The 24,352-nt window shown below is 42.1% G+C and overlaps 1 long non-coding RNA gene across 1 annotated transcript in view; it reads left to right on the top strand.

Moving 5' to 3' along the window:
- Positions 1–200: 200 nt before the first annotated feature.
- LOC137617794 (uncharacterized) overlaps positions 201–24,352 on the top strand; it is a 372,403-nt gene continuing 348,251 nt past the window's right edge. The window contains exon 1 of the long non-coding RNA XR_011039661.1: positions 201–397. This is a non-coding gene — a long non-coding RNA (uncharacterized lncRNA). The remainder of the gene's footprint in view (positions 398–24,352) is intronic.

Here is a 24,352-nt window from a genome sequence, read left to right on the forward strand (position 1 = left end):
GTTAACACGTAGCGTTTGAGTTTTTTATATCTAATAATTTGTTTTTGAAATACGAAAATATCATTCAATTTGTATGTCTATTTTTTTAATAATAATAATAATAAAATGTTTTAATGCAGCAATAAATAAAGATCACGTAAAGAACGTAATTTGTTACGTCACCTTGCCATGATTTCATTAAATTCATTTGTTGTGAACTTCGTGATCATTTTTACCTAGACATGTTTGTTGCCAATATCCTGCGTATTTTGGGTAAAGGTTTTAGTAAATTTAGTTATATTTAGTGTTAGATTCAATAGACAAGTTAAGGGTCCATGTTTTAACCCGAATTTGTGGTTTTCAAATGTGACACAAGGATGGAAGTGTGGCTGCATCCCAAAACATCGATGCATTTAAGGTTAGTGTTTCTGTCATTCACTTACTTATATTGTTTGTTTATAATATTGTTTTTGTGGTTGTTCAAAACTTCATTAATAATGAGAGGCTAAAATTTTTGCCACCTGCAAACCTCGTAGATTTGTGTAGTTTAATATCTTCTCCATGATAGAGTAGGCCTACCTTTATTTATCATGTACAGTATTTTATATTTGGATAATTTTATAGTTTACGATGGCTGTTTTCCAGAATTTGGGGTTATGTTTTTGTTTGGGACAGGCAAACACAGGTTTGAGACTTTCCGAGGGTATACCTAGGACACACCAGTCTAAGGGTGGGGTCCCGGCATGTTATTGGTTCCCAACTGCCGCTCTTAGGTTAGGTGGGAAACCGGTAATTTTGTATATTATTCCATGCTAATGTAACCTAGGAAAAAAACTAGGTTTCATTGTATATTATTACATCTCAATGTAACCTAGTATTCCAACTACTTTTTCTTATAGGAAAAATTACGCTCCCTTCGAAAATAACACTCGTTCCCGTCGCAAATGAATAGTTACAGAAATATATATACATCTATATCCGCCGATAATGGGGGACCCCCAGTGGGAACTCGGGGTTTTGGGTGGGGAAAACATACTGGGGAATCGATATATAACCGTAATTCAGTCCTTTTCTTCTCTATACATTTCTTTCTGGTATTTATTATAACCGTAGGAAAAGACAAATCAGTATACCTGGATATATTTGGGAGGAGCCGTTTCAAAGGTTATTTCTTGTAGTAATACAGTAACCAGTGCTGCCAACGCCTGATGTAGATTAAATGTTAGCATTCCATACCTGATGTAGATCAAATGTTAGCGTTTCATGCTAACATTAGCACCCATTTGTTCGTTCGCCCCACCTTCCGTCCTTCGTTTCTCTCCATTATTACTCTTTTTATTACCGTATTATTTCCTCATTTTATATTCCCATTCAATATAATTTATCATACATTCCATTTTACCTTCCTATATTGGGTTTATTTGTTTTGTTATTTCCTTTCCCATTTGTACATACGTTCGTTTCATCAGTTTCCGATCTGCGCATATATCCCCCCGCCCCCTGCGCAGGAGTTTCCACTCCCCCTTTTACTCTTTTTATTAGTGTTATTTTCTCATTTTTTATTCCCATTCAATATTATTTATCATTCATTCCACTTTTCCTTCCTATATTGGTTTTATTTGTTGGGTTATTTCTTTATCCCTTCCCGGTTTCACATAAATACTTACCCTGGACTAGTTTTTTTATCCAGTTAATTCTCGGTATGATCTCCTCATTTTTCCCCTAACCAATCATCACTCTAGTCCTATTCAGATACCTCCCTACCCCCCCATTCCTTTATCTCTGTATGCGCTGTTTTCCGACCCATTGTTCCCCTGCCTTTCCCGTTTTAACCTTTGACCTAGTTACCCGTCCTTCGTTACTAGTGCGTTTTTTTTCCCGTATTTTGAGATGGAACATATTATAGAAACTTGTACCGGTTGCAGCATTCCGTATCTAAAAGCAGTGGCTCAATTCCATGGTGATTTTGTTGATAATTCAGGTTATGTTGACCATTTTCTTAAATCTCACAATGTTATTCCTCAACGTTTAAACTGTCCCTAGTGTCGTGCGCTTTTGTCTCTTCCTTCCAAGTCCAGCAAGTTTCGACGTTTCCTTCATAAAAGTAAGTCATTCCTCAATAGTCATTATCCGTGTTTTGTGACCGGGGTACTTCTAGGCAAGGTTAGGTGGGTTTGTTAGGTTCTGTGGCCTTTCTGTACGTTTTATATATTTCGTACCAGTTATATGGAGAAATTATTGAATATATCTGAGGAGATATTTAGCAGTTCTAGCTCTAGTAATGCCATCGTGTCGTTGGTAGTTCTGTGTACCATTTGTCTCCGTTGGTAGTACTGTGTATCAAGGTAAGTCATTCCCCCATTCTTATTATATGTGTTTTGTGACCGGGGTACTTCTAGGCAAGGTTAGGTGGGTTTGTTAGGTTCTGTGGCCTTTTGGTACTCTTTATTTATTGTGTAATAGTTTTATGGTAGTATTATTTAGTTTTCATATGGAAAAATTTATTTCTACCTCTAGTATAGATATCGTGCCGTTGGTAACACTGTGTACCATTCGTCATCGTTGGTAGTTCTGTCAACCATTGGTAACGTTGCTAATGTTATCGTCCCCTACATCTGTTGTTTATATATTTTAACTCAGTATATATGTCCACAGTGTTAATATTTATATGGTTCATTTGTATTGTATTTCATTGTGTGATTTCGTACAGGAAATATATGATTTCCTATAGTAGATATCGTGATTTAACTGGTTTTCTCATTCATTTCATCCGTAATAACATCAACCAATTCGTCAACTTATAACTAACCGAATTGGTTGATCTGTTTGTTTGCGATTGAAATGGTCATCAAAATCGGTTAAATCTCGTTATTTTCTATAGGAAATCATATATTTCTTGTGCGTAGTCACACGATGTAATAATATACAAAATTACCAAAAACTACTGTTTCTTACAGAAAAAATTACGATCTCTTAAAAAATGACACTCGTTTCCGTCGCAAATGAATAGTTTCAGAAATATATATACATCTATATCCTACGATAATGGGGGACCCCCAGTGGGAACTCGGGGTTTTGGGTGGGGAAAACATACTGGGGAAACGAAATATAATTGTTTTCCTATAGTAAATAACGTGAATTAAGCGAATTTGATGTTCATTTCAATGGGAAACAAACAGATCAACCAATTCGGATAACTTTAAGATGCACGGTGTCACTTCTCTTACGAACGAACGATAACATTAGCAACGTTACCAATAATACACAGTGTTACCAACGTTGACGTATGGTACACAGAGTTACCAACGGCACGTTGACATTACTAAAGATAGTAATGATAGATATTTCCATGATTTAAATAATTTCTCCATACAAGTTTTACTCAATATATAAAATGTACAAAAAGGGCACAGAACCTAACAAACCCACCTAACCTAGCCTAGTAGTATGACAGGTCACAAAATAACATTTGATCTACATCGGACGTTGGCAGCACTGGTTACTGTATTTTTTCATGACAATCTTTGCAACGGCGCCTCCAAAGTTTATCCAGATATACTGTTTTGTATTTTCCTCCAGTTATTATAATTTCAAGAAGGTAATGTATAGAGAAGAAAAGGCTTGTTTTACGTATATATATCGATTCCCCAGTATGTTTTCCCCACCCAAAACCCCGAGTTCCCACTGGGGGTCCCCCATTATTGGAGGATATAGATGTATATTTATTTCTGAAACTATTAATTTGCGACGGGAACGAGTGTCATTTTCGAAGAGAGCGTAATTTTTTCTATAAGAAACAGTAGTTTTTACCTAGGTTACATTAGTATGGAATAATATACAATGAAACCGGGAAACCTAAGGTAAAATTTTGGTAGTCTTGCCCAGCCATTTTTGCATGGCAAACCATTTTCTCCATTATTTTTCTTGTTTAATAATTTTGTGATGTTATCTTCATCGCAATTTCGTTTTAAGATTACCACTAGTGTATTCAACCCTCAACATTGATAGTGCAACCCAAGGTGGGAATCAGTGTTTTGGGTGGAATACAGTAAATTGAAAACTAACAAATTTCATAAGTTAATAACAGCAGAAACGAACAAAATAATAAGAAAACTAAGAGAAAAGGGGGGTAAATTTACAGTTTCATCCATTATGGGGAAACTGCAATAAAAATATATTTGTTGCATCAGAAATAGAGTCCTTTCAATGACGTCACTGGGAATCGCCGGCGGCCATGCTGGAGGGCATACAAAGCGAAAACATGGCAGCTGCTACAGCGAATATGGACAATGAGAGCGACTTTGTCAAACAATTGTCGGGTGATGATAAGCGTTTTTACAAGCAGAAACTCGATCTAATTGATGGCCTAGATCCATACCAGAGGCAGAATTCATTCGGTCAAAATATTGAGGATTTTCCCAGTATTTCATACATTGATATGGTGAACTACATGGTACTGTCGGCCAACCCAGAACATGAGTGGGCATACATTTCCATTGAATAATCTGCTTCCAGAATTCGTTGTTTTTCCCTTTAATGCTTTTAAGTCCAAAATTAGATAAACACTGGGCCAATGAAGAGAGTGTTTATAATTATATGGGTAATATTGATCATTTAGCCTAACCTTGTGTATTATAATTTTTGATTGTCAAAATGTATGTAAAAGTTTTGCATTATAATGTCAAATCTGTATCAGTTCATGCCTAAACATTGTGTTTGTGTTTGGTTACAAATGCTATAATTTCTTATATACATATAAACACATGATGGACAAACTCTATTGTAATGCTCTTGGATGATCGTTTTGCCTCCTTGCAATTAAATGCGCAAGTTTAATTATTTTTTCAATGTTTCATATATAAGTTGAAGATCCCTTCGGGTTAAACCAGCTTTCAGATATCATTATTATTTATAATCAATGTTTATTCATCACATAGGCCTGTATGTCTGCACAATTTAATACACAAATTAAAATAAATATAAATATACACTTAATTATATATAGGCATGAGCACCTTGACGAAATAGAGACCTAGGTAAGTAGCCTTTGTTAATATAGCTAATATGGGCGCTTTTAATTTTTGTTTTGAAAATCTGAGATGCCCCTTTGATGTTTAAAAATTGAGATGCCCCCTCCCCCACACACACTACACACTGAACTGACGATGATACTTGTCAAGTCACCTATGCGATCAGATATAGCATGTTTACACAGGAATAATGATACTTTTAGGGCCTAGCCGAGACTGACCTGATATGAAATGGTCAGAACAAATACGTGCGTAGGGTAGTGAGGATTCACGTAGATCAGCCCGTGATATTCTGGTCAACCACAAGTCACGTCTGCACTTGGATAATTCCTCTGTATCTTTGTCCTGATTCTGAATAACTGCCGGTATGCGGTAGAAACTCTTGTCATCTCTTCGTCCTCGATTCCCACAGCCAGCAATAGCGCAAAAACTGGGCATTGTGTGAATGTGAATGTGATGAAATGGCTAAATATTCAACAGTAAAACCATAGCTAGGCCTACTCACTGAACGAGTCTTTGTTTGCCCTCCAAGATGGCGGACCGGAAGTTTGATGACGTGTATTGAAAGGACTCTATAGTGTAGTTCCAATGAATTTAACGTTTATTTTGACCGCAAACTATCCGATTTAGAGATTTACTATGTAATTGGAGTTAAAACAACAAGTTGTTCCAGAATGCAGAAAGACCCTACTTCATCCCAACAATTATGGGGGACACCAGGTGGGAACCGGGGTGTTGGGTGGGGGGAGGGGGCGTCAAATGATATTTGCAATAAATGAATACTTATCCTTCCACCACCCCTCCCCCTATACCCCTATCTAGCCCTACCGGGTGGGGGGGGGCCGCCTCCGCCCCCCTGCGACCCCCCCCTTAAGGCCACAGTGATTTTCAGGGCACTACTGAACCTAAGAAAACCCACCTAACCTAGCATAGGGGCCCTGTATCCCTACCTAGGCCTACCGGGGGGGGGGGGGGGGGCCTCCACCCCCCCTGCGATCCCCCCTTAAGGCCACAGTGATTTTTGGGACACTACCGAACCTAATACAACCACCTAACCTAGGGCCCTGTACCCCTACCCAAGCCTAGCCCCTGCGACCCCCCCCCCCCCCTTACAGCCACTACCTAACACATCCATCAAACCAAATCCAAAGTGATGGTACTGCTGTATACATCGTTATACTATCACCATTATAATATACTCTATAAATTAATGAAGCTTACCTTAAACTGTAGGCTCATAAAGATGTGCTGCTGCTTTGAGGAAAACGTGAAGCCGTTGGGAAGGTTCCTTGGCATGCAGGACAATTTTTATTTTGTAAAATTAAATTGTGTCTCTGGCACAAATGCACTAATTTTTCAACAAATTCATTGTAAGTTAGGAAACAGTCAGGACAAGAAGATGGAATTTCAACTTCTTGTGCAACATGAGATGACGTGCTTTCTATGGTCTCCATGTCTAAGAACGAAATGAAATGCCTGGGAAGATAATGTATTGTCGCGCTGTGATTGGCCAAACATGTATGACGTCATAGTGGACAGGCGCTGTGATTGGCCAAACGTGTAAGACTTCATAGTGGACTAGTTTGTCAGCGGATTATAGTGGTTACAGGGCTCATTTAAGCAAATACAAGACACAGTCAACAATAACAACAGACTTAGAAAAAATCTGGGAGGAAGACATGAGTAGCGTGAGTTTGATCGTCGATATATAAAGAACTAGGCATTTGCGACAGATAATATTTTACAGAAATACTACAAAAGACTTGCTTTACTCGGGAAATATGTTATTATAATAGATTTCCCATAATGGATGAAACTGTAATAATACCAAATGGGGTTTTTCATGCTAAAATAAGAGGGTGAGAGAACACCTACAGACTTGAATTTTCTTCTTTCTTTTCTGTGACCCACTCGCATAAGAATGTCCAACATCACGTTCACGAGATGCCATAATGAGTATGTATCACTGTCTGTAATCCTGCAAATACAAATTTTTCATTATCAATTATTATTTTTTTATTATTAATTATTTATTTTTCCAACATCAGGTTCACGAGATGCCATAATGAAGATGTACCACTATCTGTAATCCTGCAAATACAAATTTTTCATTATCAATTATTATTATTTTTTTTTCTTTTGTCAATTGGGGGGATATGGCCCTTGTGGCCCCCTATCCTCTGGCTGCACCTCTAAAAATTCAAAACGTTACCAGAAAGGAGTCATATACAGAACTTTTACCATAGATTAGGTTAGTGATTTGGGCTACGAATATTTTACTAATTCATCCTCCTTGATCTCCAATTTACTTAAACAGAAATCCTACTGAAATCCAATGCTTTTCTGGAAGTCATTTGCTCCCTAGATGAATTTTCAACACCCTGAAATAGAAATATCAGTACCTAAATAGCTGTGTAAACAGTGATAGCACTACTAGTAAAATAGCAAATCCTTAGCATTCTGCTGAGAAATTGCATGTTTTAAATATTAAACTTAGCCGGTGAATATATAATAGCTGACGTCTCCGACGGCTCGACAGATTCCCAAAAACTCGCGAGCGATCGCCGTGAAGGTTGCGGGTGTGACCACCAGCGCCGACTATCGGCCAGATACCGCATATACTTGTCAACATCTCCAGTTCTTCTCTGTCGGTCTTGTCGACAAGTTGGTTCCACTCGCTTTATGACCGAGTTTTCTACCGAATTGGTGAAGTACTTGGTTTAGGTTTTATTGCTTTCGCAGTGTTGGATTATTCGATTCTATCTTCAAAAGAAATGCTTTTGAAAGGAGAGGAAAAGTGTTTTGCCCTTGCTTTTTTTTTTTTTTTTTATCTCTGGTTTTTCCATAGAGAAAAGTTGGCCGACCCTTCCCTCAGTGTACGGAAGTGTGTTTAAGGCTTTTAGTAATTATTTTATCACTTTATAAATTATTGTTGATATTTATAGATTTTCCTCTATATATTTTATATCTCACCCGCCTTTATTAGGCCTCTTCGATTAGCTTTCCATTTAACATCAAGATAAATTTTATGTTTTGTTTATATGCGGCCTTTACCTATTCCTTGTAGGCGGTCCTAACTTGGAAAACGAAGTTAAACAACGTTGAGCCCATTCAACTTTTATTTTTGTTAAGTTTAAATCAATTGCTCTGTAAGAGTTATGAAATGAATATTTTTTAGAAAATATTTTAAGAAATATATTCTTTGAATAGTCTTCGTGCTGTTTTTTCAAAGATGAACTAACGTTTGGTTTATTTATGCTACGCAGTTTGCGCTCTATCGTTACGATAGAGAAAGAGAGAATCACGGTTTCACTTTGCAGAAAGAGTAAATCGATTTTGACGTTTTGTTCATTCTTCTTTCAAACTGAAGTGTTTTAGATACTAATTTAAAGGAACTTGTTAATTTTCAATTTCTTAGTCCTTTCAGTTTTTTCCTTTGGTCAAATAACCTGTTTATTGACGAAGGGTGAGTGGGCCATTCTCTTGTGAGTGACAAGAGAGAGAGAGAGAGAGAGACGGAGAGAGAGAGAGAAAGAGAGAACGATCCGATCTTTATTCTCGTCCCGCGTCTCTGTACAAGGAGTTTGGGAGCGAGTAACGTTCTCGATTCAGTTTTTTTTACTCTCGTCCCAAGTCTCTGTACGGGGAGAGAGGATAAAACGTTTTAGTTTTTATTCTCGTCCCAAGGCACTGTACGGTGAGAGATTGAAAACGTAGTCCTTAGTGAACTAGTGTTTAGTCTCCTCCCCAGTCACTGATCTTTTTAACTTTATATATTTCCGTTTTATTCGATATACAGTATATGTATATGTTTATTGATTTTTGCATGTGTTTCATTTTGTACTAATGTGCTTACATTATACGACTCATTTCGCAATTCTAACCTTTTGATGTAAGGCAGAATTGCGTGCTTCAGGTAGAAATCAGTTTTATTCATGCCCAATGTGAAATTATTGAAAAATACGATATCAGTGAAGTAAGTGCAAAAAACATGTTCTGTGTTGCGGAGGGTTCGTTTGTTCGTGCTTGTCGCTCCCCTAGTCCGAGACCTCTTTCAGGCTCCCCTGCACCAGGGAGAAGTAATGTCGTAGGACTTAAGGGGACGAGAGGCTTTTACCAACGTACAGACGTTCCCTCTTTGGTATCGGACGTTTCTCGTCAAGATCGCCCTTACCATAAGACGGGTGAGACTGTGTTCTCCTCGTCATCCGAAGACTTTTCGCACAAGAAACCTTGGCGCAAGGTTTCTAGACCCTTGAAGCGAAAGTCAGTCCCTTCAGGACAGGTCCAGCGTCCTGGCTGTAGCCATTGGGACAGCTCTGACCCTTTGCAGTCGTCGGAAGACTGTTCGCCTATTAAACGCAAGCGTAACACGGGGTCCGAGGGTCGCGGTAAAGGCAATGTTTTGCCAACACAGACGTTACCGTCGTCTCGGCCCGTTCCGAATCCAGTTGATCCTAAATGGGTTGTCCTGCGGGACATGCAGACTAAGCTTGCCTCCCTTATGGAGGAGTATGACGTTGAGCAGGTTCACGATGATCCTTCGCTTTCGAGTCGCCGTTACGCTGAACGAGACTCTGGCCGTCAGCCGCCCAAACGAGTATTTACTCGTCCGTTTGACGTTGGTGCTGATGTTTTCTTGTACTTTGAAACGTGATGTCAGTAGTTTTTCACGTCAGTCACGTGACATGGATCCTCCCTCGCTGCAGTCTCGTGTTGACTTTCAGCCGCTGCCGCAGTCTCGTGTGGACGTTCAGCCGCTGCCGCAGTCTCGTGTGGACGTTCAGCCGCTGCCGCAGCCCCGACCTGACGTTCGTCGACCGGCTACGTTGCCTCGACGTGACATTGAGCGTCAATCACCGCAGTCGGAGGTTGTTTTGACTGCTCAGTCTATGCAGTCAAGGCAGTTCCGACGTGACGTCGAGCGTCAATCAACTTCAGTTGTTGTTGTTGGTCAGTCACAAGGATTTCAGTCCTTTCAGCAGCGGCGTGACGTCGCTTCCTCTACTGCTACTGCTGCTCCTTTGCTTGTTGACATTGCCTGTCAAGCGTTGCCGCCGCGGCAGGTCTCTCCTTTTCATGAGACTCGGCAATTGTCGGACGAGGTTCCTTCAGATGAGGAAGTTGCTGATCCCCCTCCTACTGATATTCCTTTGGGGACTTTGTCAGATGGAGAGGAGCCTAAAGCTGCTCAGCCCTCTATGGACTTTAAAAAAAAAAAAAATCATGCTTATTTTTAAGGATCTTTTTCCGGACCATTTTGTAACTGCTGCTCCTCGTTCGCCTCCGTCAGAGTTTACGCTAGGCCTAGCTACTTCGAAGCCTTCGTTTACTAAGCTAGTGCTCTCTCGCTCTTCTAAGAGAGCTTTACGTTTGCTAGGCGACTGGTTGATCACCAGGAGGAGTTTGGGGAAGACAGCCTTTGCTTTCCCTCCTTTTAAACTGGCTTCTAGAGCGAGCGTCTGGTATGACACGGGAGAAGTTCTCGGCTTGGGAGTTCCTGCCTCTGCCCAGGGAGACTTCTCAAGCCTTGTAGACTCTCCCCGTCTCCTGGCCATGAGACGCTCCAAGATTTTATGGTCGGCTTCAGAGCTAGACCATCTCCTGTTAGGAGTTTTTTCGAGCGTTTGAAGTTTTTATTTGTTGGATTGGTCCCTGGGAGCCTTAAGTAAGAAGGTCTCTCCAGCTGTCAATGTATTGCTGTACAATTATGTCATGCATGAACAAGGCTATCAGGGATGGCTCCAATGATCTGACAGCCACATTCACTGCACTTAACAAGGCTATCAGGGATGGCTCCAATGATCTGGCAGCCACGTTCACTGCAGGAGTACTTAAGATGTAAGTGCGCTCAATGTGTTCATTGTCAAGACAAACTTCACGATGAAGACTACCAAATCTGTCTTGGCAGCAGTAAGGGTGGATGGTCTCTCTCGACCTTCAGGATGCATACTTCCACATCCCGATTCATCCAAACTTTCAACAACATCTGAGGTTTGTGGACGGGAAAGTAATGTACCAATTTCGAGCACTGTACTTCGGCCTCATTCCTGCTCCTCTTGTTTTTACAAGGCTCTTGCAAAATGTAGCAAGCTTTCTACATTTTTTTGAGGATTCAGAGCCTCCCTTTATTTTGACGACTGGCTAATCAGGGCGTCGTCATTATATCGCTGTCTGGAGAGCCTCTAATGGACATTAGACCTAACCAAGGAGCTAGGTCTCATAGTGAACGTAGAGAAGTCGTAACTTACAGTACCCCATCCCAGACTATTCTTTATTTGGGAATGGAGATACAGTGTCTGATTTTTCGGGCCTTTTCGTCTCCCACAAGAATGGAACAAGCTCTGTTAAAAGTCCTTCACTTGCAAGAGAAAAACAGTTGCTCTGTAAGAGTTTGAACTAGCCTCGTGGGAACTCTTTCATCGCTGGAGTAGTTTATCTCTCTGGGGAGACTCAACCTATGCCCTCTCCAATTTCACCTAAACCATTGGAACAAGGAGAAGGGCTTAGAGAGTATCTCTTTCCCAATCTCCAACTCAGTCTAGACATGTCTGACTTGGTGGGACAGCAACATCAGACTTCGAGAAGGTCTTTCTCTTGTGATCAAGAACCCAAACCATGTGTTGTATTCAGATGCATCGGATTTGGGTTAGGGAGCTCCACTGGGCAGTCTGGAATGTTCGGGTCTTTGATCCACGGATCAGAAGGAACTCCATTTAAGGCAAGTAACATCTCTCCTTTGGCGAGATTTGTGCAAGGAAAAATGAATGTCTTGGCGGACTGCCTCAGCAGAAGAGGACAAGTCATCTCCATGGAGTGGACGTTGCATAAGACTGTGTGCGAGAAGCTATGGATGACATGGGGTCAACCCACCATAGATCTTTTTGCGACTTCACTGACAAAAAGGCTCTCGACTTACTGCTTTCCAGTTCCAGATCCAGAGGCAGCCCACATAGACGCTTTCCTGCTGGACTGGTCTCACCTGGACGTTTATGCCTTTCCACCTTTCAAGATCCTAAACAAGGTGCTGCAGAAGTTCACCTCTCACGAAGGGACCAGGTTGACATTGGTTGCTCCACTCTGGCCCGCGAGAGAGTGGTTCACAGAGGTACTTCTATGGCTGGTAGACGTTCCAAGAAGTCTGCCGTTACGGATGGATCTCTTGCGACAGCCTCACGTAAAGAGATTTTATCAAAGCCTCCCACGCTTCGTCTAACTGCCTTCAGACTATCGAAAGACTCTCTTGAGCTCGAGGGTTTTCGAAGGAGGCAGCTAGAGCGATCGCGAGGGCTAGAAGATCCTTTACCATCAGGACCTATCAGTCGAAATGGGAGGTATTTAGAGACTGGTGCAAGTCCTCCTCTATTTCCTCTTCCAAGTGCCTCTGTAGCGCAGATTGCGGATTTTCTGCCTTATCTGAGAAACGGTCGCTCCCTCTCTGCATCCACCATTAAAGGCTACAGAAGCATGTTAGCTTCTGTTTTCAGGCATAAGGGTTTGGATCTTTCTAATAACAAAGATCTCCAAGACCTGCTTAAGTCTTTCGAGACTTCCAAGGAGCTTCATATTTCAACTCCTGCTTGGAACTTGGACGTGGTCCTACAGTTCCTTATGTCAGACAGGTTTGAACCATTAAATTCAGCCTCCCTGAAGGATCTTACCCTCAAGACACTTTTTTTTGGTGAGCTTGGCTTCGGCTAAAAGGGTTAGTGAGATACATGCTTTTAGCAAGAACATCGGCTTCTCCGCTAATAAAGCAGTATGCGCTCTCCAACTTGGTTTTTTTTGGCCAAGAATGAACTTCCGTCTCGTCCTTGGCCTAAATCATTTGAAATCCCCAGTCTTTCTGAGATTGTGGGGAATGAAGTTGAAAGAGTGCTGTGCCCCGTTAGAGCTCTTAAATTTTGTTTATCCAGAACTAAACCGCGACGAGGTTGTTCAGAGGCTTTATGGTACTCCGTTTAAAAAGCCCTCTTTGCCCATGTCTAAGAATGCGTGGTCTTATTTTATTAGACTTTTGATTCGGGAGGCACACTCTCAATTAAGTGAGAAGGATCATAATTTACTTAAAGTCAAGGCTCATGAAGTTAGAGCGATAGCAACTTCTGTAGTGTTTAAGCAAAATAGACCCATTAAAAGTATTATGGACGCGACCTTTTGGAGAGGCAAGTCGGATTTCGCTTCATATTACTTGAAAGATGTCCAGACTCTTTATGAGGACTGCTACACACTGGGACCATTCGTAGCAGCGAGTGCAGTAGTGGGTGAAGGCTCTACCACTACATTCCCTTAATCCAAATATCCTTTTAATCTACTCTTGAAATTTTTAATCTTATTTTGGGTTGTACGGGAGACTAAGAAGTCTTTCGCAATCTTTTTGATTTGGCGGGTGGTCAAAATATTGTTTCTTGAGAGCGCCCAGATTAAGGGTATTGATGAGGTCCTGTTATAGGGGTGTTCACCCTGGTTATAGCAGCTCCTGGGAGTTTTTCAGTATCCTAAGAGGATCGCTGGGCTTCGTGAGGATAGCGGACTAATGAGGCAGAGTAATATTTAGAGTCTGCTTCCTTACCAGGTACCTATACTTAAGTCTGTTTTTTGAATAGTTGTCAAAAACTCTTGAGCATATACGCCTTTATTGTATTAATACTGGTCTCTACCCACCACCATGGGTGTGAATCAGCTATTATATATTCACCGGCTAAGTTTAATACAGTATTTAAAAATGATATTTTGATTATAAAATAAATTTTTGAATATACTTACCCGGTGAATATATAAATTAAAGGCCCTCCCTTCCTCCCCGATAGAGACCTAGGGGACTGAGAAGAACTGGAGATGTTGACAAGTATATGCGGTATCTGGCCGATAGTCGGCGCTGGTGGTCACACCCACAACCTCCACGGCGATCGCTCGCGAGTTTTTGGGAATCTGTCGAGCCGTCGGAGACGTCAGCTATTATATATTCACCGGGTAAGTATATTCAAAAATTTATTTTATAATCAAAATATCATGTTTGCAACATTTTTGCACTTTGACCTCAATAACTTCTAGAGTAATAGAGATCTGTTATTGAAATGATAAATACTTAAAGATAAGATAAAGTGCTTTTAAAACCTACAAACGGAAGTCAGTTTGCGTTTTTAAGTTTTCTTATAGTATTTTTTCCAAATTGCATCATTTCTGGTCCACGCGTCTTTACTGGTCAAGTAACCCTATCAGGTACTTCCCCTAACATTTAGAGGCGAAAACAAACATTTATCCATATACATCAATGTCTATCAACAACACTTCAGTTAATTTGTTGCAGTACAAGTCTAGATAACGTGTGATTACTACAGAATATTGGAGAGGAATCTCCCATACTCAACCATTAGCGGGAAAACACAACCGTTCTGATGTAAACAAAGGCGTGTTGAGTGTTGCCATCTATGGTTAGGTTTATTTATATTTATTTAATTTTATTTCATTATTTATTTTTGTTCTGATTAATTTTCAAAAATCAATTTTACTCTCCGAACACTTGAACTTTTTAGGTAGGGACCCCTTTGCACTTGCACCATGTGCCCAGTCTTGGATGAGCCCCTGAACCCCTTGGATCGCGGGGCCCTAGGCAAATGCCTGGTTTGCCTATGTGGTAATTTGGCCCTGAGTGGAGTAATTAATTTTGAGTGACAATAAGGAAGAGCCAACAATACCACACTAATGTGATTAATTATCAAATGCAGTGATACCTCTGTATACGAAAGTTTCTGCTTGCGAAAAATTCAGGGTACTAAAGGCGATACAAAAATTTTTATGCCCCAGTATACGAAAAAATTTTCAGGATACAAAAAGCTTACGAGATCCCAACTCGTCGCCGAGAGTACAGTACCTTTTTTTTTTCAGGGTATCAACCTTTAATTTAGGTGTACAGGTAACAATACACCTTCACTGATCCAAATGCTTTACATACAGTACCGTAACTTCTATACAGTAGTAAAGAAAACGGACCGTTTTCTTAGGGCTTGGAGGGGATAACTAGGCTATAACTACATTATTGAAGAATCTCATGGTGGTTTCTGGAATGGATTAGGCTGTTTTTAACGGTTGGGTTAATTATTGAATGATAGAAATGGCTGCATTGCATGTTTATTACTACAGTTCAGCGTGTTTATGAAAGAAAAGGTGTCTTTTCGTAAGGCTTGGAACGGATTAGGCTATTTACATGTAAAACGCGACTCAGGATACGAAAAATCAGCATAAGAAACCGTATCCTGAACGGATTACTTTCGTATGCTGAGGCATCACTGTATCATTAACATTAATGTCACCATTCATGAGTGGTGACATCAAATACTATCAAGTTGTCTTTCATAATCAACAAACATTTGACCCTCCTTCAATAAAAGCCAACTCAATCAGATAGTAATACCTGTTGTAATTACATTGATAAGGATGTAATTAGAATTGCAAAACATTGGTAACCAGAGGTACAGAGAGTAGGAGAACAACACATGTTGCAATTTGAAATAGCATTTCCAGCTTTTTACTCTACGCTTGATAATGTAGCCAGGAAGCTGTTCACACAAAAAAAACACACACACACATAACTTTGCTCCAACTTCATTGGCGAAGGTAATAAAAAGAAGGATTTTATGTGATTCTGAATCGGTGATTTTCATTAGTAGTATTTTTCTCTACCTTTTTTTTTCTTGCAGATCTGTGTATCTGTGCGCCGTTGTAAAGGCTACGCCTCATCGCTTCGATACTTCATCATTTTAAATCAAATCAGCCTTAATTTGTATATTTCTCCTTGTTAAGATAGGTTTTGTCATAGCAGAAATCCATATATTTAAGCCTTATTCACAATCTTGAAGGCATATAGCTGGTATGATAGAAGCCTAATTGCATTGGGGTGACGGTCGGTACCGAATAGTTTCGGACGAAATGTCGATACAGAATTTTATATCGTAAGTAATTTAATTTCTATTATACCGGCAAATTCATTAAGGAAAGAGCATATGCACTACCCATATACATTCTTACCATGAAATATCATTATCATAAATAACGGATTTTGAGCGAAGGAAAAAACCTACTTTTGGGTGAGGTAGCCATGTTGTCCTGATGGAAGTTCCTTCGTTAGTAGCTTCCTAGGTTATATTTGACTACAGTGATATCCAGAGAATTTACCAAAGGTATCCAGAATTCTAACTCCTAGAGCGACTATCCCTTAACAAGGGATATCGCGTAATATCAGAGGACGTATTCTTGACACGTCTCATAGCTAGCTACACCCATAATAGCGTTTCCGCTTCGAGGGGAAAAGTGGCAAGCCATCTAGTCATTCTTTGTAGCTTTGTAGGTGTTACAGATACAGTACATTAGGGAGGGATTCATTATCCTTTTGTCAAAAAGAGGGCGGGTCCATCAGGACGACATGGCTACCTCACCCAAAAATAGATTTTTCGCGCTGTTTTTTGGGCTCAGGCCATGTCGTCCTGATGGAAGTTTACCAGAGCATTAATGTATCTGTGGATTTTCAATAGTGCCGTTCATCTCGAGATAAATTTTCCTTTGGTCTTCTGGACCTAGAGACACTTGATGTTACCGTTATACATCATTCAACTGATCATGGGATATGTCAGTGCTTCCTGCCCCCTACAGGGAAGAGTCTGGGTAGACTCTAGGAAAAAACCCGAGGATTGTGAGTTCAAGGAACACTCTAGCAAACAGTTTGTATATTAGTGTCGTCATATACATAAAGCATAGTTTGTACTTAGATGGCATTGATCTGAGCAGGTTACTGATACCTCCCGAGTCTGGTTGTTAATAGAGACAGACAGGTTTATATACATGTAGGAAACCTTAATTCAGTAAGATAAACAGTTTAGTACAATCAGTCCTTACCTGTTTGCGTGGAACAGTAATAACCTTAGTTCCCAATGTTTCCTAAATATTAATAGGATCAAAAAACGCTCTGACTTTTATTCATAGTTTAGAATATTTGGGGCGAAATGAGATGCAAATATTCCTACTATTGTTTATCACAATAGAATATAGAAACCATGGTTGTAACAATCGGTTACATTTTACGCTGAACAAATCTGCGTAAAAGCATAATTAGTAATAACAGAAATATAATAAAGTTTCACCTGAAAAGGAAACACAAGCCACTCTATGGGAAATATGCAAAACAAGGAACAAGGAACACTATGCACATAAGTATGCACGGCACATGTGTTAGTCCATTATGCTTAATGTCACCTGTGTAGTTAGAACAGTCTATAGTGTCATCGCTAGACACATCACTCAACATGATATACCTTAAGAGTCTATCATGTACACCCTTCACTAAAAGTCCCAAATAGTGCACTGCTCTTCGCAGAAATCAAGTGGCAGGTTTTAGTACACTACCTGCTGCCACCACGAAATGTTTTATCTCCTGTAATTGCTTCGCGTAGTGTTTGAAAAAGACTCTGGATGACTTCCATCCAGCATTAGAGCAAAGGCTTTCAAACGACATAGTCTGAAAGAAATTTAGAGACGAGGCAACTTTTCTTGGATCATGACCTGCGGGTGTACTGTCTGGATCCGCTCTGCGAATGAAATAGGTGATTTTCGCCCTTATCTGTTTCAAGGATAATGTTGAACCTGATGTTTCTCTCCTGAAAAGCTGACCTCCTTTAAAGTCTGAAGTTCTACGAAGATAGACCTTTAGGCATTCCACTGGGCAGAGGGATGCTTCTTCCTTTAGAGGGCAGATTCTCCAGGGACCCCACCTCTTAGTGGGCAGCTCGTTCTTGGCGAGAAACATTGGGTCCGGAAAGAGGTTCAGTTCTCCGCAGTCTGTGAACTGAATGTGGACATCATCCCTCGAAAGGGCCACTATTTCGCTAACTCTGGCCCCTGAGGCTAGTGCAAATAAGAATATCACCTTTTGAGTCAAGTCTTTCAGAGAGCAATCTTCATTGTTCAGAGTTGATGCTAAGTGAAGAACCTTATCCAAGGACCATGAAATGGTATTTGGAGGGGCTGCGGGCCGAAGTTTAGCGCAGGCTTTAGGAATCTTGTTGAAGATTTCGTTAGAGAAGTCTACCTGGAAGGCGTAAAGCACTGGTCTGGTTAGGGCAGATTTGCACGTAGTAATCGTATTGGCTGCTAAACCTTGTTCATGGAGATGGATGAAGAAGGACAAACAGAAATCCGTAGAAATCTCCTTAGGTTTCTTTGCCTTGACAAAGGCCACCCATTTTTTCCAGGAAGACTCATATTGTCTTCTTGTTGACTTTGACTTTTATTCTTTAAGAAGTTAATACTGTCTCTTGAAATTCCGAACCTTTTCTTGACTGCTAAGGCGAGAAAATCATGAGATGAAGGTTTCGGGTTTTCTGTGATGAAGCTGAGACAGCTTCAGGCGTAGTTCCGTTACCAGGGGGAACCAAACGCTGTTGGGCCACTTGTGGGCCACTATCGCTGCTGTTCCATGAAAGGATCTCAGTTTGTTGAGGACTTTCAGCAGAAGGTTGGTTGGAGGGAACAGGTAGATCTTGGACCTTCTGTTCCAATCTACGGACATTGCATCCGTCGCTTCCGCTAGAGGATCCTCGTACGGGGCTACATACCGGCGTAGCTTCTTGTTGTCGCTCGTTGTGAAGAGGTCTAACTGCAGTCCTGGGACTTTGCATAAGATGGAGGAGAATGATCTTGTGTCTAGGGACCATTCTGACTCTATCGGGTTGACCTTGGATAGGGCGTCCGCCGTCACATTGCGGAACCCTTGAAGGTGGACTGCTGACAAGTGCCATCTCTTCTTCTCCGCTAGACGGAGGATGGCCAGCATCACTTGATTTATGTGAGGCGATCTCGAGCCTTGTCGATTTAGGCATCTCATTACAACCTCGCTGTCTAGAACCAGTCGGATGTGGATTGAGAAGCGAAGTTTCAGTTTCTTCAGTGAAAGAAAAACTGCCATGGCTCCAGAAAGTTGATGTGGAAGGTTTTGAAGAGGGAAGACCAGGTTCCTTGGACTTTCCGATGATTAGAGTGACCTCCCCACCCTTCTCTTGAGGCATCTGTGTGAATGGTGACTGACGGTGGAGGCGGTTGTAAGGGTACCTTCTTCTTTAGGTACTTGGCCTCCGACCATGGCTTGAGTAGGGATCGCAGACGATTTGGTATCAGTCTCTTTAGATCTCTTCGAGCGTTTGATGCGTATTTTCTCCAAACTCCCGATGCAGCTTTTAATTGAGCTCTCAATACTGGGTCTGTCACTGAGGCAAACTGGAGGGACCCCAACACTCTCTCCTGTTGCCTTCTTAATATCATGGCAGAATGAAGGAGTCTCTTGACAGATCCCGCTATCTCTCTCCTCTTCTTTGATGGAATGGAGAGGCAGTGTGACTGTAAGTTTCAGTGGACACCCAGCCACCGGAACTTCTGAGCTGAAGATAGTCGAGACTTTTCCAAGTTGATCTTGAATCCTAGGTGTTCCAGGAGCTGGATCACTTCCTTGGAGGCTTGCGTGCACTCTTCCTTGGATGCTGCCCACACCAGCCAGTCGTCCAGGTAGGCTACCACCTGAATTCCTTTTAGGCGTAGTTGATGAATGACTGCGTTCGCAAGCTTGGTGAATACCCTTGGGGCTATGTTTAGACCAAAGGGCATGGCTCTGAAGACGTACTGCCTTTTCTGTAGCTTCAACCCTAGGTAGGGGGAAACTTGACGGTTGATTGGAACGTGTCAGTACGCATCCGTTATGTCTATGGAGACTGTGTATGCCTGTTTGGGCAAAAGGGTCCTTATGTGTTGAACCGTTAGCATCCTGAACTTGTAGTTCACTATGAACTTGTTGAGTGGTGATAGGTCCAGAATGACTCTTGAGATTTTCCGAGTCTTTCTTCGGAACACAAAATAGCCTTCCTTGGAATTTGATGGACTTCGCCCTCCTTATAACTCTCTTGTTCAAGAGTTCCTGAACATATTCTTCCAATATGGGGGTTGAGTGTTGGAAGAATTGAGGGAAGTTTGGTGGAGTTATATTCCAACTCCACCCTAGTCCATTCTTGATTAGGCTGTGGGCCCAGGGACCTAAGGTCCAGCGATCCCGAAAAAGGAGAAGTCTCCCTCCTACTGGTAGCATCTCACTTTGAGTGCTGGTTGGAGGATTTACCTCCTTGGCCACGTCCACCTTTGTTGCCCCTACCTCTGAAGGGGCGTATAGAGGATCCTCGAAAGGAACCTCGAGGCTTCGGCCTAAAGGATGTTGATTGCCTTTCAAAAGCTGGGGTGAAAACGGGCGACTGGGTCGCCACCATTTGGGGCACCAGCTGGAAGGTGGTGGTGCCACCATCTGGGGCACCGTGGCCATGCGAAGCTGTTGTTGTTGCCTAGGACGAGAGGGCACTCTTGGTCTTTTCGTCTTCTTTTTTGGCTGGGGACCCTCTTCAGCGGAAGACTTTCTCTTGGAGGACAAGCCCCACTTGGAGAGGAGATTCCTATTCTCCGTTGCGGCTTTGTCCACGACCTCTCTGACCACTTCACTTGGGAAGAGGTCTTTTCCCCAGATGTTGGAGGCTATCAGCTTCCTTGGTTCGTGCCTCACCGCAGCCGAGGCAAACACGAACTCCCTGCAAACCCTTCGGGCTTTAATGAAATTGTACAGGTCTTTGGTGACCGTCGCCAAATGAGCCTTGGCGAAGACCATGTACATGTCTGGGGTTTCTGCAATGCTTGCCATTGTCTCTAGCCCAGTTTGCAGAGACATAGAGGCGGCAAGACGTTCTTTTGTCTCCTGCTCCCTGCGCAGATGAAAGTCCGACAACTTTGGGAGGTCTTCACCGAACTGTCTTCCGGCTATGTCTGCCTCCAGCTTCCCGACTGAGAAGGTGTTGTGAACATCCTTCCAGTCTGCATCATCAGATGGGAAGGCGAGGGAAAAGGGTCTACACTCCTCGGACAAGGTCTTCCTGCCTCAACTGCCTTTAAGGCTGCCTTAAACCCTTTGTCCATAAAGGGGAAGGCACGGGAGGGATCAGCAATGAAGGACGGGTGCTTCTTGCTGAGAGCCGGCACCTTGGAGCTAGTGAAGGCCCTCTCCTTCAAGGTGTTGGTATACAAGGCCTGGTTTTCAACCTATTTTAAACCTAACTAAAGCCTAATGGCGGTATGTAAACATCTCGCCTCATCTATGACGTCACAGCCATATGACGTAAGCTAAAGTCTGTCTTGCTTTTTAATAAGAATGATTAGTGAATACAGTACTTTCTTACGGAGTATTAAGTTATAAATTAAGTTATAAGTTAAAAGGATTGTTATTTTAAGAAAGTTTTTGTCCTTTTAATAGGTTTTCTTTGGATAATCTTTGATCTGTTTTCAAAGATTAACTAGCGTTCAGTTTATTTATGCTACGCAGTTTTCAGTCTATCGTTACGATATTACAATTTCTCTTAGTATCGATTTTTATGAATAGTACATTTTTCTTACAAACTCAAGTTTTTAAGTTGTACTAGATAAAAGGAACATTTTATTTTTCAATTAATTGGTCCTTTTAGTATTTTTTTTAGTCAAAGATTAAAATGATATTTTCATAATAAAATAAATTTTTGAATATACTTACCCGCTGGTTATATAAAAATGGCTAAAGTCCCTAGACGCCCGGCAGAAAATTCAAAATCTTGCGGCTATCGCAGACATGCCAGGTGTACACTAGCATCCTCGCAGTACTCAGGTAGAACTATACTAAACCCTTCAGATCTTCCATGGTCTCTAGAGGAGAGGAGGGTGGGTTTTTTAACTTATATAACCAGCTGGTAAGTATATTCAAAAATTTATTTTACTATGAAAATATAATTTTTATGAATTGTACTTACCTGGCAGTTATATATATATATATAGCTTAAGTCTCTGACTTCCGGCAGAATTTATTCGAAAATCACGACAACCGCCTTGTGGTGGTTGTGCGGTAAGGTGGTTAACAACCCTTACAGGGTGGTACCTGGAATCATTCCCGTTTTCTGTTCCTCAGATTATCTCTGCCGGTCGTATCGACAACATCGTTGGTCCGCCATTAAGAGTTTTTCGAATCGCTTTCCCTACATCGCTTTTTTGGACTTTGTTTGGTGAAGTACACTATTTTGGGGTTTAGCAATCGTGTTTTGTTATTATTATTGTATTTTTTGCTATATTTATCATGAGTGAAAAACTTCATATTCATGTATGTGCGAGTGATGTATGCTAGGTGAGGTTACCGAAAGTGTCGGTTGACCCTCACACAGTTTGTATGGATTGCAGGGGGTTTGAATGTGCAATAAATAATAGGTGCAAGAAATGCGAGGGTTTAAATGAAGATGATTGGTTAGCTATGAAGTGCTATGTGCGCAAATTAGAACTCGATAGAGTTAGGAGAGCTAAATCAAAGTCAAAGTCTGCTAGTGAAGCTAGTTTAGATTTATCTATTGACCCTTTTATTGTTACCTCTTTGGAAGTTGTTCCATCCCTGAAGGTAGTAACTCCTGCCCCTTCTACAGGATCTGCGACTGCGGATGACCCTCGGTATGCCAGGATGGCTGCTGAGTTGAAGGCCATTAAAGTACAACTTGCGGCCTTTAAAGGTATGGGTGAAAGTGATATTAGTGCTTGTGAAAGTGCAGTGGAGGTGGCGGCTGATCGAACCTGTCATACCCCTAGGTCTAGACCTCTACCAAGCTCCCAGGACCAAGGGAGAAGGTACAGTACGTCGAAAGCCGAAAGGGGGGTGAGAGGTGCTTATCCTCGGTCAGTCGTCGCCTCAGACAGTCCTGTTGCGACCTCCCAGGCTGCTCTTGACCGCCGTAGAAAAGGCGTGTCTGATACGTTTGTGTCTTCACCTGATCCTTCTCCCAGACACAAGTAGCAATACGAATCAAGACCGACGAAGAGAATGTGGGACCGGGATGTGCAGTCTCGCTCTCCCTCTCCCGGTTCGAGTAGCCGAGAACCTGAACCTTCGGAGGACAACTTCGATGTTGTTCCTGTTAAGAGGACGAAATAGAGAGTCCTTAGTCCAGTTAAACCTGCTAAACTTCCTGCTTCTACTGCCAGCGCTCCTAAACAGCTGGCTCCTTCGGAACCGCGAGAACCAGCAGAAGTTGCTAAAGCTTTCATGGCTGTTATGCAGGAACAGCTTTCATCGCTAGTGCAAGCTTTCAGCTGCCCTCCTTCCCTGTCCAATAGATGTAAGGATGTCTCTTTGCTGGTTAAGAGATCGTCTTCTAAGAGGGAACGAAGTATCTCTCCAAAGAAACCTCTGCGCACTTCGTCGGCCGTACGACAACGCACACCCTCTTCATCGGCTCGACGCCAGGACTTTACTTCCTCTCGCTCTCGGCGCCTGGACGATACTGCCTCTCGCCCTCGGCGCCAGGACGATTCCGCTTCTCGCTCGAAGCTTCAGGATGATTCCGCCTCGCGTTTTAGGCATCAGGACGAATGCAGCCTGCATTATCAGGAAGAATGTAGCCTGCCTTATCAGGACGATACCGCTTCTCGTTATCAGGACGATACCTCTTCTCGCCGCCAGGACAATAGCAGCGCTCGGCGCCAGGACGCTTCCTTCTCTAGGCGCCAGGATGTTAGCTACGCTCGGCGCCAGGACGCTTCCTTCTCTAGGCGCCAGGATGTTACCTACGCTCGGCGCCAGGACGCAAGCAGCTCTCGGTGCCAGGCTGCTTGCAGCCCCCTTCTTCAAGATGTAGACCCTGATCAGGACTTCGATGATGTTTCGGAAGAGGAAGAAAAACCTACTGACTCTGCCAGCGACTATAAAGTTCTGTCTCGCTCCCTTTTGGAACTCTATGGGGAAGAATTCAAACCTTCGGCTCCTCGTTCTCCTCAGTCACAATTCACCAGGAAGAAAGCTACGAAGCTTTCGGCCTTCATCAAGATGAAACTTTCAATTTCTGCCAGGAAAGCACTTGCTAAGGTGGCTGATTGGATGAAGGGATGGAGGCAAGCGGTCAAGACCACCTTTTCTTTCCCTCCATCTCGACTCGCTTCCAAGGCTGGTATGTGGTATGCGACGGGGGAACCTTTGGGTCTAGGAGTGCCTTCCTCCTCCCAAGGAGACTTCTCGGGTCTTGTGGACTCTGCAAGAAGACATGCTATGCCAAGGTGATGTGGTCCATGTCTGAACTTGATCACCTTGTCAAGGGAATTTTCAAGATTTTCGAGGTTTTTAGCTTCCTGGACTGGTCTCTCGGGACTCTGGCCAGGAAGACAGAACTTCTGGAGGGCATGAAGGATCTGACGAGTATCATGTCCTGCATGGACAAAGCTCTAAGGGATGGGGCTAATGAGTTGGCTTCCCTTTTCTCAGCAGGGGT

The sequence above is a fragment of the Palaemon carinicauda genome, chromosome 24, assembly GCF_036898095.1.
Source record: "Palaemon carinicauda isolate YSFRI2023 chromosome 24, ASM3689809v2, whole genome shotgun sequence".
Classification (NCBI taxonomy): Eukaryota; Metazoa; Arthropoda; class Malacostraca; order Decapoda; family Palaemonidae; genus Palaemon; species Palaemon carinicauda.